We start from the raw sequence: 20,021 nt of genomic DNA, 5'->3' as shown, positions 1-20,021 counted from the left end.
AAATTGTCATAGATTTAAACAACCTTTTGTTGTTTGTTTTGTTTTTGTTTTGTTCTGAGACAGAGTCTTGTTTAGCCACCCAGGCTGGAGTGCAATGGTGCGATCTCTGCTCACTGCAATCTCTGCCTCGCAGGTTCAAGTGATTCTCCTGTCTCAGCCTCCGGAGTAGCTGGAATTACAGGTGTGCGCCACCAAACCTGGCTAACTGATTTAAACAACCTTTGATTTATCTGAGTGGTAAGACTTTGAGAGTTAAATTTTCTCGAAAATCAATATCTTAATATCTACAATCTTCGTAATGGAAATAGCAGTTTCAATCTAAAAAAAGGTTTTAAAAATGCACACCTAAAAATATTTAAATGAAAATATAAAGTTTCAAAGGTAAATAACATGATTAGTAACACATATTTTTCCATCAGTCTCCTCATAATAAAATAGTATTTGACTATGATTTGCAACATCAGATTGTTCACATCAAATTTTCTATCCATAAACCTAAATTTTAGGTATATAATTGCTTTCATAAAGTATGTTTGCTTTCTTCACGTAATATGCCTCTAAAGTAAGAATGATTTTTTTTAAAAATGGAAGAGAGGACACTCAGGCACCAAGAGGTTGTAGGACTTGCTCAAATTTATAGATCTAGTAAATTCAGAAGAAAAGATTTGAATAACACAATATTTTGAATGCTTCATTGGTATACTTTTCAAAGCTTATTGTCCTCTCAAACAAAAATGTATGTGGCTTGTAGAATTTCTTAAGAATTTTATTTTACAGTTTTACTCCTGAGTGCTCCCTTTACCCTACTCCATGAAGCGATGACAAAGCAAGGTGAACTTTGACTTTGATTAATGTTGCCTCTCCCTTTGGTATTTACCTGATGCTGGGTTGTAATCCATCAGTTTGTCTGGTATGTGACATGGAGATGGGGAGTCCTGGAAGACTGACCTGAGGCCCAAACATGATCCTCAGACCAGTTTGCTGTTTGAATTTCTTCTCAGTCCTCTATAACATCAACTCAGTTCTCTCTGACCTACTGAAGTGCCAACTTCAAAAACCAATTCCAACTTATGACCATCCGTAGTATCTTAACTCTTCAGTGAGTTTTCCCAGGAATTTTCATGCCATTGCTGGCTTGCTCTCACCCTTCTGTTTAAGCCTCCAATATTCAAAATAATTAGCATCTACCGCTGCCAGCATGTCCAGGGAAAAAACCAGAGGAACTAGAAAATAAGGGACACCTCAGAAGAAATCAAGAAAATGATCCTAACGAAATACAAACTTTGGACTTGTAAGTTTGGAGAGTCATCTAAGAAGAAAGAAAATTAGTTTGAGCAAGACTTGATCTCATGGTTGTGAAGATGATTTTTAAAAATTATTATTATACATTAAGTTCTGGGATACTTGGGCAGAGTGTGCAGGTTTCTTACATACCTACACATGTGCCATGGTGGTTTGCTGCATCCATCAACCCATCATCTACATTAAGTATTTCTCCTAATGCTAACTCTCCCCTATCTCCCCAGCCTCCAACAGGCTCCGGTATGTGACATTCCCCTCCCTGTGTCCATGTGTTCTCATTGTTCAACTCCCACTTATGAGTGAGAACGTGCAGTGTTTGGTTTGCTGTTTCTGTGTTTGTTTGCTGAGAATGATGGTTTCCAGCTTCATCCATGTCTCTGCAAAGGACATGAACTCATTTTTTTTTATGGCTGCATAGTATTCTATGGTGTATATGTGCCATGGACATTTGGGTTGGTTCCAAGTCTTTGCTATTGTAAATAGCGCTGTGATAAACATACGTGTGCATGTGTCTTTATAGTAGAATGATTTATAATCCTTCAAGTATATACCCAGTAATGGGATTGCTGGGTCAAATGGTATTTCTGGTTCTAGATCCTTGAGGAATCACCATACTGTTTTCCACAATGGTTTAACTAGTTTACACTCCCACCAACAGTGTAAAAGTGTTCCTGTTTCTCCACATCCTCTCTAACATCTGTTGTTTCCTGACTTTTTAATGATCACCATTCTAACTGGCATGAGATGGTATCTCATTGTGGTTTTGATTTGCATTTATCTAATGACCAGTGATGATGAGCTTTATTTCATATGTTTCTTGGTCACATAAATGTCTTCTTTTGAGAAATGTCTGCTCATATCCTTTGCCCACTTTTTGATGAGGTTGTTTGTTTTTTTTCTTGTAAATTTGTTCTTTGTAGATTCTGGATATTAGCTCTTTGTCAGATGGATAGATTGCAAAAATTTTCTTTCATCTGTAGGTTGCCTGTTCATGCTGATGATGGTTTCTTTTGCTGTGCAGAAACTCTTTAATTTAATTAGATCCCATTTGTCAATTTTGGCTTTTGTTGCCATTGCTTTTGGTGTTTTAGTCATGAAGTCTTTGCCCATGCCTATTTCCTGAATGGTATTGCTTATATTTTCTTCTATGGTTTTTGTGGTTTCAGGTCTTATGTTTAAGTCTTTAATCCATCTTGAGTTAATTTTTGTATAAGGTGTAAAGAAGGGGTCCAGTTTCAGTTTTCTGCATATGGCTAGACAGTTTTCCGCATATGGCTAGACAGTTTTCCCAACACTATTTATTAAATAAGGAATCCTTTCCTCATTGCTTGTTTTTGTCAGGTTTGTCAAAGATCGAATGGTCGTAGATGTATGGCATTATTTCTGAAGCCTCTGTTCTGTTCCATTGGTCTATATCTCTGTTTTGGTACTAGTACCATGCTGTTTTGGTTACTGTAGACTTGTCTTATAGTTTGAAGTCAGGTAGCGTGATGCGTCCAGCTTTGTTCTTTTTGCTTAGGAGTGTCTTGGCTATATTGGCTTTTTTTAGGTTCCATATGAAATTTAAAATAGTTTTTTCCAATTCTGTGAAAAAAGTTAATAGTAGCTTGATGGGGATAGCATTGAATCTATAAATCACTTTGGGCAGTATGGCCAATTTCACAATATCGATTCTTCCTATCCATGAGCATGGAATGTTTTTCCATTTGTTTGTGTTCTCTCTTATTTCTTTGAATAGTGTTTTGTAGTTCTTCTTGAAGAGGTCCTTCACATTCCTTGTAAGTTGTATTCCTAGGTATTTTATTCCCTTTGTAGCAATTGTGAATAGGAGGTCCCTCATGATTTGGCTCTCTGTTTGTCTATTATTGGTGTATAGGAATGCTTGTGATTTTCACACATTGACTTTTTATCCTGAGACTTTGCTGAGGTTCCTTATCAGCTTAAGGAGATTTTGGGCTGAGATAATGGGGTCTTCTAAATATACAATCATGTCATCTGCGAACAGAGACAATTTGACTTCCTCTCTTTCTATTTGAATACGCTTTATTTCTTTCTCTTGACTGATTGCACTGGCTGGAACTTTCAACACTATGTTGAATGGAAGTGGCACAAGAGTCTTGTGCCAGTTTTCGAAGGGAATGCTTCCAGCTTTTGCCCATCCAGTATGATATTGGCTGTGGGTTTGTCATAAATAGCTCTTATTATTTTGAAATAAATTCCATCAATACCTAGTTTATTGAGAGCTCTTAGCATAACGAGGTGTTGAATTTTACCGAAGGCCTTTAAAATCAACATCCTAACATTACAATTAAAAGAACTAGAGAAGCAAGAACAAACTAATTCAAAAGCTAGCAGAAGACAAGAAATAACTAAGATCAGAGAAGAACTGAAAGAGAAAGAGACATGAAAAATCCTCAAAAAAAATCAATGAATCCAGGAGCTAGTGTTTTTTAAAAGGTTAACAAAATAGATAGACCACTAGCCAGACTAATAAAGAAGAAAAGAGAGAAGACTCAAATAGTCATAATTGAAAATGATAAAGGGGATATCACCACTGACCCCACAAAAATACAAACTACCGTCAGAGAATACTATAAACACCTCTATGCAAATAAACTAGAAAACCTAGAAGAAATGGATAAACTCCTGGACACATACACCCTCCCAAGACTAAACCAAGAAGAAGTCTAATCTTTGAATAGACCAATAAAAAGTTCTGAAATTAAGGTAGTAATTAATAGTGTACTAACCAAAAAAAGCCCAGGACCAGGCAGATTCACAACTGAATTCTACCAGAGTTACAAAGAGGAGATGGTACCACTTCTTCTGAAACAATTCCAAACAATAGAAAAAGAGGGACTCCTCCCTAATAAGCCAGCATCATCCCGATACCAAAACCTGACAGAGACACAACAAAAAAAGGAAAATTTCAGGCCACTATCCCTGAGAAGCATTGATGTGGAAATCCTCAATAAAATCCTGGCAAACCAAATTCAGCAGCACATCAAAAATCTTAACCACGATCAAGTCAGCTTCATCCCTGGGATGCAAGGCTGGTTCAATATATGCAAATTAATAAACGAAATCCATCACATAAACAGAATTCAATGCCAAGATGATTTTTTAAATGTAGGTTATAAAGTAGGTAAATTTTCCCTTCACATATGTTTACTATTCTGATAAAGATAGGACAACTTCATGTAGCTGTGAAAATAATCTTAGTTTAAAATATGATTTTTTTCATGTTTCTTTCTATAATGTTTCCTCATTCTCAATTTATTATATAAGATACTTTATAAACATAAGACATATTGATTCATTGGATAAGCATTGTCATTATGTAAATTAGGAAAATAGATTTTTGTTATTCATATTTAGCTGATGACAATTCCAAAACTCAGAAAATCAAATAAGTTGCCCAAGATCACAGACAGGTAGACTAGGAAGACAAACCAATGCTTCCTAATTTGATCTAGTTTTTCCTCCTTCAAGTTATTGAACATAACTAATCCACGCCCCTCAGACTGAAGACTGAAATTGTATTTTAACATATGTTCTGGCCCACTACCTCCATTATATTAGCCTTTCTTTTTTTCTGCTACAGTCTTTTTGGATTAGTAGGAAAAATAATAGACATGAAAATGCTAAGATTATATATACTTAGTCTGTGTTCTTGGACAGATAAGCTTAAATATAAGACTTTGTATTTCTTTATCATAAGTATACTTATCAAAACGACTAAATTAACTTGATCTCAAATAAATCATATGAAGCAAAGTTTTTGAAAACATTTTATATCAGACTTCAGAAATGAACCCAAATGTGTGTGGAGATTTACTTTATCATGAAGGAGGAATTTCATATCATTAGGTAAAAGCAGAGCTCTTCAGCGGAATGTGTTTGTGCTAACTGATTTAAAAATTAGGAGAAAAAATAAATACATTCCTACCTTTAAATTAATTTCAAAACAATAAAAATTTAAATGTAGAAATATTAGGCAAAAATTTTAAGATAACTAAAAGGCCTTAAATTATTGATATATCTGATACATAAAAGTAAAATTTCTGCAGATACAAATATTATAAACAAAGTGAAGCAAAAAACCAGTTACGAACTTCAAAAAGATATCTGTGAAGCATGTGAAAGAAAAAGGCTAAAATCCTTAATGTATACATGTCTGTTATTAACGATCAACAGTCACATTAAACTACAGTCAAGGACCAGGACAGAGATTTTTAGATGTCTTTCAAATATATGCCAAAATGTTTATCATTACATATACAAGAAATGCAAATTAAAATCACAATGGAATACAATTTTTACTTATCAAATTGGTAAATAGCAAATATTTTATTTTTTATCATGCTGGAAAATCACTTGACTTTAGCCTTCTTAAAAAGCAACTTAGAATTATACATCATGTGTAAAAATGAACGTGCTTATTGACACAGGAATTCCGTTTCTAGACATTCACCTGACACAAATTTGTGTATAATCCTTCAGAGGTGGGTGTACAAAGGCCTTTGTTGCAGTGTCGTTTGCATTAGCAAAGAGCTAGGCATCTCATAAATGACCACCGCTCTTGAAGTTGTTAAACACATCTTCATAATGTAATACTATGCATTTATTAAAAATAGTGAGATAAGTTTGTAGTTACAGAATTGATATATTTAAGGAGAAAAAATTTACAGGATACTATTTATAACACAAGGTGTTATCTATTAACCTATCAATATGCATATATAAATAAATGTATCTATAAAAACACATGCACATATATACAACGACCCCACATATGCTAATATGTGCAGAGAATATCTGGAAAAGTGAAAAATGGCAAATGACAAGATGGAGGAAGGAGTGGAAGAGGGATTTGTTTGCCCCATAAATATCTTTAATGGGTATATTTATTGTCTTACATTTTTTACATTTTTTGAATTTGTAGCAATACTGAGCACAAAACAAAATTATGGTGACCTTCCAGGGAAGTTTCCTGAGGAGTGCACGTAGAGTTTAATTTCATGATGGAAAAAATATGCTTAGAATCTAAAATGAAATAAACCAACATTTTACCTAATCAAAAAATCTTTGTTACTCCTCTCTTTATTTTTTAAACTTTATGGTTTTAAATACAAATTTGTTTCTCAAAGTAACATGTATACAATTTAGAGTCAAATATTTCCACATGGATTTAAAAAACAACCACCAGTATTCCACTCCCTCTCCATGTAAGCACTTTCAGTTTTTGCACTTTTATCTGGCAGTTTCTCAAATATTTCTAACTTAATTCAACATTTCCAAAACTTCAGTGCTTTTGAGTGCCAGGTACTGCTTCGTGCACTTGGCATACATCCGTGGACAAAAGAAAGATCTCCGCCTCTCACAGGTTAAAATTCTAAGGCATGTCAGTGGAGGAACCAACTCTACAAAAAATTTTTTAAACACGTTGATTCTGAACCAATATAAATGGTTGTGTGACGGGCAAACATAAACCCAAGATGCCTTGAGTAACTGGTCTCAAGGTTACAACCTTGTTTGATACATTTTATACGTCTCAGGGAGGCAGAAGTTACAGGCAAAGTCATAAATTAATGCAGTCAGGTGGGGAGGGCAGGTATCAATCTTTCAGGCACATTTTCTGATTGTTCTGATTTTAGCCTCATTCTACATCTGTCTTTTAAGAAACACAGTTTACCTTTCCTAAGCCTCCATTGATCTGCAGGTTTCTTCAATACAAATTCCCTTTATTACTGCTGCTCCCGCATCAAATTCTTGTAAAAATAGTTAGGTTTCATCTTTTAGTCATTTACTACTTCTCATCTATTTGATATCTTACAAAAGTTTATTGATCTTTTCTCTGCTTTCAGCTCCTCTCCAGTTCTATTTGTATTTACAGATTTATAGCATTTTTATTCAGTATAATTTGTATGGTGTTTATAAAGGAATGGGAATAAACACTTCTATTCCATGTACCATGCTTAATCAGAACTCTATTTTTTTATACTATTTAGGTTACTGGTTATGAGAATTAGAAAAATTTGTGCCAAGTTTGAAAAACTACACCTTAACTTTTTATTCATTAAAAATTTATACACTTGACAGGGCGCGGTGGCTGACGCCTGTAGTCCTAGCGCTTTGAGAGGCCAAGAAGGGAGGATCACCAGAGGTCAGAAGCTGGAGACCAGCTTGGCCAACATGGCAAAATCCCGTCTCTACTAAGCATACCAAAAAAAAAAAAAAAAAAAAAAAAAAAAAAAAAAGCCAGGTGTGGTGGCACACATCTGTAGTCCCAGCCACTTGGGAGGCTGAGGCAGGAGAATCACTTGAACCCAGGAGGCGGAGGTTGCAGTGAGCCAAGATTGCACCACGGCACTCCAGCCTGGGAGACAGAACGAGACTCCATCTCAATTTAAAAACAATTATACAGTTATAACTATAAAAATGTAAGGTACCATATTATTTTTACTCCTGATATATATCATTGGAAGCCAATGACCTGGTTCCTATCTTCCAGAGCTAATGACCTCTAATCCTTAGCATATTCAGGACGTTTTCATCTGGAATGTAATTTTCTTTACTCCACATGTGTTTATAGTTTTATTTCTTCCTTCACAATAATACTCAGTAGTCAGTAGCACTTCTATTCTTTAAATTTCTCCAACAGATAGACATTAATATGCTTGCCTTCTTGTTTTTTCTTGCATCTAGTAAAACCTTAAATTGCTTTTTAATTCTTTTATAGGTCATGAAATACTTTTTAGAGGAATATTCTATATTATTTGTGGACTGGGTTAGCATCTTCTCATCACTGACAATGATAAACACACAGTGGTACATAAACTATTACTGACTGAAGGAATAATGAGTACATTGATATGTTGATCTATGAGTTGATGCATGAGTTCTTAGTGCACATTTCTATTTAAAGGGCAGCTCTTAAAGGGCAGAAATCACAGTCAATTTTATGTCATATAAACTTATTATTGATTGAATTTTGATGTAATTTAGCAGGTATGTTGTTTGTTTGTTTGTTTTTGAGACTGAGTCTTGCTCCGTAGCCCAGGCTGGAGTGCAGTGGCGTGATCTCGGCTCATTGCAACCTCCTCCTCCTGGGTTCAAGCGATTCTCCTGCCTTAGCCTCCTGAGTAGCGGGATTCCAGGTGCGAGCCACTGTACCTAGCTGCTGTTTTGTATTTTTAGCAGAGAAATACAGGGGTAAAATCCAAGTTCTCTAGTCTAATCTCTCCACAATTCTCCATGAAGCAAATGCAAGCTTTTTACTGTGATAAATGAGAAATGTATTTTAGAGCTAGTAGTTTTCAGGAATTGTTAGAATATAAATGGAAAGGAATATAATGTAGAATCACCAGGGGAAATGGCTTTAAAACACATCATACAAATGAGAGGGGTTTCACCATGTTGGCCAGGCTGGTCTTGAGCTCTTGACCTCAAGTAATCTACCCGCCTCAACCTCCCAAAGTGCTAGGATTACAGGCATGAGTCATCGTGCCCAGCAAAGTATGTTGTAAAAATAAAAAAAGGTAAGAGGATAATAGAGGGAAAGAGATGACTTGTGGTTATAAATATTAAACATAAGGAAAAACATTAAAATGAATAATTATGCAGGTGAATAACAGCTCATGCTAGCGCAGCTTGCTGTGTGTCCAATCAGGACTATCATAGATGAATCCAGCTTATAGGTCGGAAGGTAAACTAGATGACTAAACATGAGGTGTTCTGCATAATGTTTGCACAAGGATATCTTTGTTGAGAAATTGAGTTTTTATGTGAGGAATTGAGTGTGAGGAATACATCGACCCCTATACTCTGGGAATGGGGAACCACAGAAATCAAAGCAAGAAGCAAATACTATAATTGATTGACAAACATTAGATCACAGTTGAGTCAAAATCATTACATAATAGCACACTGATTATTATTGGCTTCTCTATGAAAAAGTGCCTATTTACATAAAACAGCTGACAAGCATATTTGCTCACATGTCAAAAGCAGACCCTGCTTGATTATTGCAAGTAAACTTAGTAGAGTATTAATAATGACTAGTGACTATCACACAATATATGACCAGAAAACATCTGTGTTTTTGCCATCAATGCTACTCAATCTGATATGATTATTACTGAGAAAATCTACAATTTCTTAATCATAACTGACATATACTGAGTCCTGTCTGTCTGTCTTCTAATTATCTACCAAAGTACAATGAATTTTTGAGGTTGTCCTCATCTTAGAAATGTTCTTATTTTAGAAACTTAGGCTCAGAGATATTACATCACTTACCCAGCGTTATTCAGCTGGGAAATAAGTGGTGGAGATAGGATATAGCCTCTGATGTCTCCAAGTTCAAATAATATTTTTTACGACCACACTGGAGTATCTATACTTCTGGAAATGACACCTTCAACTCTGCTATCACCATTAAAAGCAAGTGTGCCACCCTTCTATAACTTAATAGAGAAAATAAATCATGTGTTTTCCATATTATAAAGACAAAACAAGAATTGATTTGTTTTCTTATATTTTCAGATATTTGTTTTTCCACTTGTATATAAACACAAGTGGATACATAATTATAGACTAGGTAAGAATTTTGATTGGCTACAATTGAAAGCAATAAGCATGTATTAGATCAAAATATGAAAAATAGTATCACCAAAAATGTAGATTGAAAAACGTTAATTAATTTTTATTGATCATGTATTACTAGGTGCTTTATTTATATTTTAAATAGCTTAATCAACATAATAGTCTAACTCACGTTTTTTTACTCCTAAGTAAACTTGGGTCCAAAAATCCAATAAAATTTACACAAACTCAAAAAGGAAGCTGTAAAGTAAAAATCCAAATTCTCCAGTCGAATCTGTCCACTACCCCCCAGATATCAGAAACAATATCACAAAGAGAGGTGTATACTCCTTGCGGTATTGGGAGTAATATCATCCTCAGCCCCATCCCCCTGTGACATTGTTCCTAATATCTGGGGGTGTGGGGGAGAGGATGATATTATTCCCAATATCACAGAGGGTGTATACCTTCCCTGTGATATTGTTTCTAATATCCAGGGAAGGAGACAATGATATTACTCTCAATATCGCAGAGGGTGTACATCCCATTTGTCATATTTTTTCTAATATCCAGGTGGGAGATGATGATATTACTCTCAATGTTGCAGGAGGTGTCCACCCCCCCAGAGATATTGTTCCTAACATCCAAGAAGGGAGAGGATAATATTACTCTTGTTTTTTTTAAAAATATTTTATCGCACTTTACATTCTGGGGTACATGTGCAGAACATGCAGGATTGTTGCATAGGTACATACATGGCAATGTGGTTTACCGCCTCCATCCCCCCGTCACCTATATCTGGCATTTCTCCCCATGTTATCCCTTCCCAACTCCCTACTCCCTGCTGTCCCTCCCCTAGTCCCCCCCAACAGACCTCAGTGTGTGATGCTCCCCTCCCTGTGTCTATGTGTTCCCATTGTTCAACACCTGCCTGTGAGTGAGAACATGCGGTGTTTGGTTTTCTGTTCTTGTGTCAGTTTGCTGAGAATGATGGTTTCCAGATTCATCTATGTCCCTGAAAAGGACATGAACTCATCATTTTTTATGGCTGCATAGTACTCCATGCTGTATATTTACCATATTTTCCTTGTCTAGTCTATCATCGATGGGCATTTTGATTGGTTCCAGGTCTTTGCTATTGTAAACAGTGCCATAATGAACATACGTGTGCATGTGTCTTTATAATAGAATGATTTATAATCTTTTGGATATATACCCAGTAATGGGATTGCTAGTCAAATGGAATTTCTATTTCTATGTCCTTGAGGAATCTCCACACTGTCTTCCACAATGGTTGAACTAATTTACACTCCCACCAACAGTGCAAAAGTGTTCCTATTTCTCCACATCCTCTCCAGTTGCTTATCAGTTTCAGGAGATTTTGGGCTGAGATGATGGGGTCTTCTAAATATGTAATCATATTGTCTGCAAATAGAGACAATTTGACTTCCTCCTTTCCTGAATGAATACCCTTTATTTCTTTTTCTTGCCTGATTGCTCTGGCTAGAACTTTCAATAGTATATTGAATAGGAGTGGTGAGATAGGGCATCCTTGTCTAGTGCCAGATTTCAAAGAGAATGCTTCCAGTTTTTGCCCATTCAGTATGATATTGGCTGTGGGTTTGTCATAAAGCTTTTATTGTTTGAGATATGTTCCATCAATACCTAGTTTATTGAGAGTTTTTAGCATAAAGGGCTGTTGAATTTTGTCAAAGGCCTTCTCTGCATCAATTGAGATAGTCATGTGGTTTTTGTCTTTGGTTCTGTTTATGTGGTGAATTACGTTTATAGACTTGCGTATGTTGAACCAGCCTTGCATCCCCGGGATGAAGCTTACTTGATCATGGTAGATAAGCTTTTTGATGTGCTGTTGTAATCGGTTTGCCAGTATTTTATTAAAGATTTTTGCATCTGTGTTCATCACGGATATTGGCCTGAAGTTTTCTTTTCTTGTTGAGTCTCTGTCAGGTTTTGGTATTAGGATGATGTTGGTCTCATAAAATGATTTGGGAAGGATTCCCTCTTTTTGAATTGTTTGGAATGGTTTCAGAAGAAGGGGTACCAGCTCCTCTTTGTATGTCTGGTAGATTTCTGTTGTGAGCCCATATGGACCTGGGCTTTTTTTGAGTGGTAGACTATTAATTGCTGCCTCAACTTCAGCCCTTGTTATTGGTCTATTCAAGGTTTTGACTTCTTCCTGGTTTAGGCTTGGGAGGGTGCAAGTGTCCAGGAATTTATCCATTTCTTTCAGGTTTACTGGTTTATGTGCTTAGAGTTGTTTGTAGTAATCTCTGACGGTAGTTTGTATTTCTGTGAAATCTGTGGTGATATCCCCTTTATCGTTTTTTATTGCATCTAGTTGATTCTTCTCTCTTTTCTTTTTTATTAATCTGGCTAATGGTCTATTTTGTTGATCTTTTCAAAAAACCAGCTCCTAGATTTACTGATTTTTTGAAGGTTTTTTTTTTGTGTGTCTCTATCTCCTTCAGTTCTGCTCTGATCTTAGTTATTTCTTGTCTTCTGCGGCTTCTGAGGTTTTTTTATCTTGCTCCTCTAGCTTTTTCAGTTTTGATGATAGGGTGTCAATTTTAGATCTTTCCTTGCTTCCCACATGGGCATTTATTGCTATAAATTTTCCTCTAGACACTGCTTTAAATGTGTCCCAGAGATTCTGGTATGTTGTGTCTTCATTCTCATTGGTTTCGAAGAACATCTTTATTTCTGCCTTCATTTCATTGTTTATCCAGTCAACATTCAAGAGCCAGTTGTTCAGTTTCCATGAAGTTGTGCGGTTATGAGTTAGTTTCTTTTCTTTTTTTTTTTTTTTTTCTTTTTTTGAGATGGAGTTTCACTCTTGTTACCCAGGCTGGAGTGCAATGGCGCAATCTCTGCTCACCGCAACCTCCGCCTCCTGGGTTCAGGCAATTCTCCTGCCTCAGCCTCCTGAGTAGCTGGGATTACAGGCACGCGCCACCATGCCCAGCTAATTTTTTGTATTTTTAGTAGAGACGGGGTTTCACCATGTTGACCAGGATGGTCTTGATCTCTTGACCTCGTGATCCACCCGCCTCGGCCTCCCAAAGTGCTGGGATTACAGGCTTGAGCCACCGCGCCCGGCATGAGTTAGTTTCTTAATCCTGAGTTCTAATTTGATTGCACTGTTGTCTGAGAGACTGTTTGTTATAATTTCCGTGCTTTTGCATTTGCTGAGGAATGATTTACTTCCAATTATGTGGTCAATTTTAGAGTAGGTGTGATGTGGTGCAGAGAAGAATGTATATTCTATGGATTTGGGGTGGAGAGTTCTGTAAATATCTAGTAGGTTTGCTTGGTCCAGATCTGAGTTCAAGTCCTGGATATACTTGTTAATTTTCTGTCTCATTGATCTGTCTAATATTGACAGTGGAGTGTTAAAGTCTCCCACTAGTATTGTGTAGGAGTCTAAGTCTTTTTGCAGGTTGTTAAGAACTTGTTTTATGTATCTGGGTGCTCCTGTATTGGGTGCATATATATTTAGGATTATTACCTCTTCTTGTTGCATTGATCCTTTTACCGTTATATAATGCCCTTCTTTGTCTCTTTTTATCTTTGTTGGTTTAAAGTCTATTTTATCAGAGACTAGGATTGCAACTCCTGCTAGGATGGAGGAAGATTTACCAAGCAAATCTTCCTCCATCCCTTTATTTTGAGCCTATGTGTATCCTTGCACATGAGATGGGTTTCCTGAATATAGCACACCAATGGGTTTTGACTTTTTATCCAATTTGCCAGTCTGTGTCTTTTGATTGGGGCACTTAGCCTATTTACATTTAAGGTTAATATTGTTATGTGTGAATTTGATCCTGCCATTTTGATGCTAGCTGGTTATTTTGCCCATTAATTGATGCAGTTTCTTCATTGTGTCAATGCTCTTTACCATTTGGAACGTTTTTGGAGTGGCTGGTCCTGGTTTTTCCTTTCTATGTTTAGTGCTTCTTTCAGGACCTCTTGTAAGGCAGGCCTGGTGGTGATGAAATCTCTGAGCAATTGCTTGTTTGTAAAGGATTTTATCTCTCCTTCACTTATGAAGCTTAGTTTGGCTGGATATGAAATTCTAGGTTTAAAGTTCTTTAAGTATGTTGAATATTGGCCCCCACTCTATTCTGGCCTGTAGGGTTTCTGCCAAGAAATCTGCTGTGAGTCTGGTGGGCTTCCCTTTGTGGATAACCCAACCTTTCTCTCTGGTTGCCCTTGGCATTTTTTCGTTCATTTCAACCCTAGTGCATCTGATGATTATGTGTCTTGGGGTTGCTCTTCTTGAGGCATATCTTTGTGGTGTTCTCTGTATTTCCTGGACTTGAATGTTGGCCTGCCTTGCTAGGTTGGGGAAGTTCTCCTGAATAATATCCTGAAGAGTGTTTTCCAGCTTGGATTCATTCTCTCTGTCACATTCAGGTACAGCTATCAAACTTAGATTAGGTCTTTTCACATAATCCCATATTTCTTGGAGGCTTTGTTCATGTCTTTTTACTCTTTTTTCACTAATCTTGTCTTCTCATTTTATTTCATTGAGTTGATCTTCAATCTCTGATATCCTTTTTTCTCCTTGGTTGATTTGGTTATTGAAACTTGTGTATGCTTCACAAAGTTCTCCTGTTGTGTTTTTCAGCTCCATTTGTAGTCTTCTCTAAGCTGTTTACTCTCATTAGCATTTTGTCAAACCTTTTCTCAAGGTTCTTAGTTTCTTTGCATTGGGTTAGAACATGTTCTTTTAGCTCAGAGAAGTTTGTTATTACTCACTTTCTGAAGACTGTTTCTGTCAATTCATCAGATTCATTCTCCATACAGCCTTGTTCCCTTGCTGGTGAGGAGTTGTGATCCCTTGGAGGAGGAGAGGCATTCTGGTTTTGGGTGTTTTCATCCTTTTTGTGCTGGTTTCTTCCCATCTTTGTGGATTAATCTACTTGTGGTCTTTGTAGTTGGTAACTTTTGGATGGAGTCTCTGAGTAGACGTCCTTTTTGTTGATGATGAAGTTATTTCTTTCTGTTTTTTAGGTTTCCTTCTAATAGTCAGGCCCCTCTACTGTAGGACTGCTGAGGTCCACTCCAGGCCCTGCTTGCCTGGGGATCACCTGCAGTGGCTACAGAACAGTAAAGGTTGCTGCCAGTTTCTTCTTCTGTTATCTTTTTCCCAGAAGGATATCCACCAGATGTCAGCCTGAGCTCTCCTGTATGAGGTATCTCTTTGGATATATGGGGCTTGGGGAGCTGCTTGAGGAGACAGTCAGTCCCTTATATGAGCTCAAGTGCTGAGCTGTGAGCTCCATTGCTCTGTTCAGAGCTGCTGGGCAGGTACATTTAAGTCTGCTGCAGCAGAACTCATAACCGCCTTTTTTTCCCAGGTGCTCTGTCCTGGGAAGGTGGGCTTTATTTATAAGTTCCTAATGTGCTGCTGCCATTTTTCAGAGATGCCCTGCCTAGTGAGGAGGTGGCCTAGTCACAGTCTGCCAGCAGATGTGTTGCTGAGCTGCCAGCTGCTGTGTGAACTTCCTTGTGGTTTTGTTTATAGAGGTATAGTTAGAACTGCCTTGGTAATGGCAGTGTGCCTCAGTAATGGTGGACTGCCTCTGTGATGGTGGACTGCCTCAGTAATGGCGGTCTGCCTCGGTAGTGGTGGACTGCCTCAGTAATGGCAGTTGCCTGTGCCCCCACAGAGCTGGACTGTCCTGGATCCAGCTGTGCTTGCTGTGAAACTCTCAAGTGCAGAGCATTTCAGATTGCTGGTCTTTGTGGGGGTGGGACCCACTGAGCTAGATCACCTGGCTCCCTGTTTCAGCCCCATTTTTTTCAGCTGAATGGGCAACTCTGTCTCCCAGGCGTTCCCAGCGCCATTTGAAACAGCTGCACAGATTTTTGTGAGTTTTTGTGCAGAGACCCACTGCGCCAGCTGAAACAGCCATGCTGGAGACTTGTGGCGCTTTTCCACCCAGGAATCTCCTGGTCTTTGGGCAGTAATAACTTGTTTGGAAATGCGGTGATCACTCACCCTCTGCATTCTTGCTGGGAACTGCCCTCCAGAGCTATTCCTATTCGGCCATCTTGGATCATCCCCCCCACCCCCCAGTGATATTACTCTTAATATCGCAGTTAGTATAGACGCCCTGTGTGATATTGCTCCTAATATCAAGGGGGGAGGATGACATTACTCCCAATGTCAAAGGGATGGTACACCCGTCCTGTGATATTGTTTCTAATATCCAGAAAAAAGAAAATGATATCACTCCCAATATTGCAGGGGGTGTACACACCCCTGTGATAGTTCTTCTGTTATTCAGGGGAAGGGAGGATGACATTACTCCTAATATTGAGAGGAGGTGTACATCACTGCTTTAATATTAATACTCAGAAAATGAGAGGTTATATCACTCTTGATATCTCAGGGGGCGTACAGCACCCTCTGATATTGTTTGTAATATCCATGTGGGACAAATGATATGACTCCCATTATCACAAAGGTCATACACCCCCCCTTATGATATTGTTCCTAATATCCAGAGGAAGAGAGGATGATATTACTCCCACTATTGCAGAAGGTGTACACCACCCATGTGGTATTGTTCCTAATATCCATGAAGAGAGATGCTGATATTATACACCTTCTGTGGTACTGGGAGTAGTATCATCCTCTCTTCCCCTGGATATTAGGAACAATATCGGCTAAGTGTACACCCCCTCTGATACTTGGAGTAATACCATCTTCTCTCCTTCTGGATATTACAGGCAATATCACTAGTGGGTGTACAGCCCCTGAGATATTGATAGTAAAATTATCTTCTCTCACCCTGGATATTAAGAACATCAAAGGGAGTTGTTTACTCCCTGGAATTTCAGGAATAACATCATCCTGTTTCTTTCTAGATATTATGAACAATATCACAGGGGAGTGTACACACCTTGTGATATTAAGAGTAATATCATCCTCTTTTTCCCTGGATGTTATGAATCATGTCACCCCCTGTGATATGGTTCATAATATCCACAAAGGGAGAGGTGGGTAATATTACTCCCAAAATTGCAGAGAGCATATACCCCCTTGTGATATGGTTCATAATATCCAGGGTGAAAAAGGATCCTATTATTACCAATATCACAGGAAGTGCACACCCCCATGTGATATTGTTCTTAATATCCAGAAAAAAAGGAAGATATTACTTTTAATATTACAGAGAATGTACACCCCTTTTGTGACATTGTTCCTAATATCCAGGTGAGAAGAGGATGATATAACTTTTGTACACCATTTTTGCGACATTGTTCCTGCTATCTAGAAGAAGAGATGATACTACTTCCAATATCCCAGAATTGTACACCTTCTCTGGGATATTGTTCCTAATATCCAAAGGGGAAATGATAATACTACTCCCAATGTTGCAGGGGTGCAAACATTTTCTGTGATATTGTTGCTACAGATATTGCTGTGATATTGCTTCTCTGGGGTGGGGAGATTGTATTACTCCCAATATCGCAGGGGATGTACACCCACCCCCGTGATAGTGTTCGTAATATCCAGCAAGGGAGAGGATGATATTACTCCCAATATCGCAGTGGGTGTACACCGTTTTGGTAACATTCTTCCTAATAGCTAAAGTGGGACAGAGTGATGCTAATTCTAATAAAAAAGGGGGTGTACACGCACTCTGTGATAGTGTTCCTAATATCCAAAGGGGGGAAGATGGTATTACTCCCATTATTGCAGGATGTGTACAACCCACTTGTGACTTGGTTCATAATATTCAAAGGAAGAGAGGATGATGTACTCCTTATATCACAACGGTGTACACCTTCCCTTTTCTATAGTTCCTAATACCCAGGCTACTACATAATTCACGATATTTGTAATTGGATATTACGAACCACATCACAGGGAGGGGAGAGATAACATTCTTTCCCCCGCTGGATATTAGGAACTATATTACAGGGGTGGTGTGCACCCCTGCTATCTTGGGAGTAATATCATCATTCCCACCGCCCTGCATTTTAGAAGCTATATAAGGGGAGTTGTGTACAACACCTGTGATATTGACAGTAATATCATCCTCTTTCCCCTGGATGTTAGGAACAATATCACAAAGGGGTTGTACACCTCCTTTGATATTAGCAGGAATATCATTTTCTTCCCACCTGGATATTAGTAACAATAGCAAAGGGGGTGTTCGTAAACCCTTTTGCAATATGGGAGTAACATCATACTCTCTGCCCCTGGATATTAGGAACAATATCCCTGGGCGGGGTTGTACACCCTGTGATATTGGAAGTAATAACTTTTTCTCCCAACCTAAATATTAAGAACAATATCACAGGGTGGGCGTGTACACAGTAAGTTTACAGCCCCCTGTGATATTGAAGGTAATAATATTATCTCCTATCCTAGATATTAAGAAAAAATTTAAAAGGGGATGTGTACACCCCCTGCAATATTAAGAGTCATATCATCCTCTCCTTCACTGAATATTGGGAACAATATTACAGGGGGGTGTAAAACCTTTGCGATATTAAGAGTAATATCATCCTCTCCCCTACCTCCGAATATTAGGAACAATATCACAGGGGAGGTAAACATGTCTCGTGATTTTTAGAGTAATATCATCCTCTCCCTTCCTGGATGTTAGAAAAAATATCACAAATGGGATGTACACTCCCTGGAATATTGAGAGTAATATCATCCTCCCCCATCTGTATATGAAGAATAATATTACAGGGGTGTGTGCACATTCTGCGATATTGGGAGTGATATCATCCCCCCGATATTAGAAACAATATCACAGGGGATGTACACCCCTGCAATATTGAGTGTAATATCGTCTTCTCCTTCCCCGGATATTAGAAATAATATCAGAGAGGGGTTGTACACCCCTGCAATATTAAAAGTAATATCCTCTCCTTTTCTGTATACTAAGAACAATATCAGTGGGAGGGTGTACACCCCTTCTGTGATGTTGTTCCCAATATCCAGGGGAAAATAATATTACACCCAATATCACAGGGAGTGTACATCCCCCCATGATATTTTTGTAGTATCTAGCAGGGGAGTAGACGATATCATTACCAATATTTCGGGAGGTGTACACCTCCTTGTGATATTGTTTCTAATATCCAGGAAAAGAGATGATAATATTACTATTAATATTGCAGGGTCTGTACACACCCCCTCTGATACTATTTGTAATATCCAGGTGGGGAGAGGATGATATTACTCCCAATATCGCAGGGGGTGTACACCCCCCAGTGTATTGTTCCTAATATCCAGTGAGGGGAGAGGAGGATATTACTATTAATATTGCAGAAAGTGCACACCTCCCTCACCATGATATTGTGTTTAATATCCGGGGGGGAAGAGGATGACATAATGCCCAATATTGCAAGGTGTGTACACGGAGCATGGGCATAAGAACTCTTGGGCTGGATGTAGACGGCTGTGATGGTTCCTTAGAAGAGGGACACTACCATCCAGTGGGAGCCACATGTCCCCAGGGCTTTGCACAAGGCCTGGGCTGACTTGATCCTCGTGGCCACCTTGTCTATATGTCCATAGGACAGCAATATCAGTGCTAAGGGCAGGAGGAGCAAGATCAATGAAGTAACGAAGAGCTGGACCTTGCTGGTGTGAACGTCTACACATGCGAGCTTAACCATGGAGGGTACCTCACAGAAGAAATGGTGGAGCCACCGGTGTCCACAGCGAGGCAGCCTGAGGGTGACAGTGCCCTGGATCAGAGTGTTTCTCACTCCACTCAGCCACGCAACCCCTGCCAGAGTGTGGCACGGCCATGAGTTCATCACAGCTATAGAGTGGAGAGGTTTGCAAGCTGCTGCATAGCCATCAAAAGCCATTGCAGCCAGGAGAACACACTCAGTGGAGCCCAATGCCAGGGAGATATAGAGCTGGATGACACAACCCAGGAATGTGATTGTTCTGGCAAGTCCTTTTAGGTTCCACAGCAACTGGGGGACAATACTGGTGGTAAAACATATAAGGAGAGGTGAGTAAGAAAAAAGTACAGGGGGCTGGGCGCGGTGGCTCACGCCTGTAATCCCAGCACTTTGGGAGGCTGAGGTGTGTGGATCACGAGGTTAAGAGATCAAGACCACCCTGG

The 20,021-nt window shown here is 38.5% G+C and overlaps 1 pseudogene; it reads right to left on the bottom strand.

Moving 5' to 3' along the window:
- Positions 1–1,119: 1,119 nt before the first annotated feature.
- LOC108317777 overlaps positions 1,120–20,021 on the bottom strand; it is a 20,607-nt pseudogene continuing 1,705 nt past the window's right edge.

This window comes from Cebus imitator, unplaced genomic scaffold (genome assembly GCF_001604975.1).
Source record: "Cebus imitator isolate Cc_AM_T3 unplaced genomic scaffold, Cebus_imitator-1.0 Scaffold207, whole genome shotgun sequence".
In the NCBI taxonomy this organism is placed as follows: domain Eukaryota; kingdom Metazoa; phylum Chordata; class Mammalia; order Primates; family Cebidae; genus Cebus; species Cebus imitator.
The sequence above is the reverse complement of the archived record's forward strand: the minus strand, read 5'-3'. Positions and strand labels throughout refer to the sequence as shown.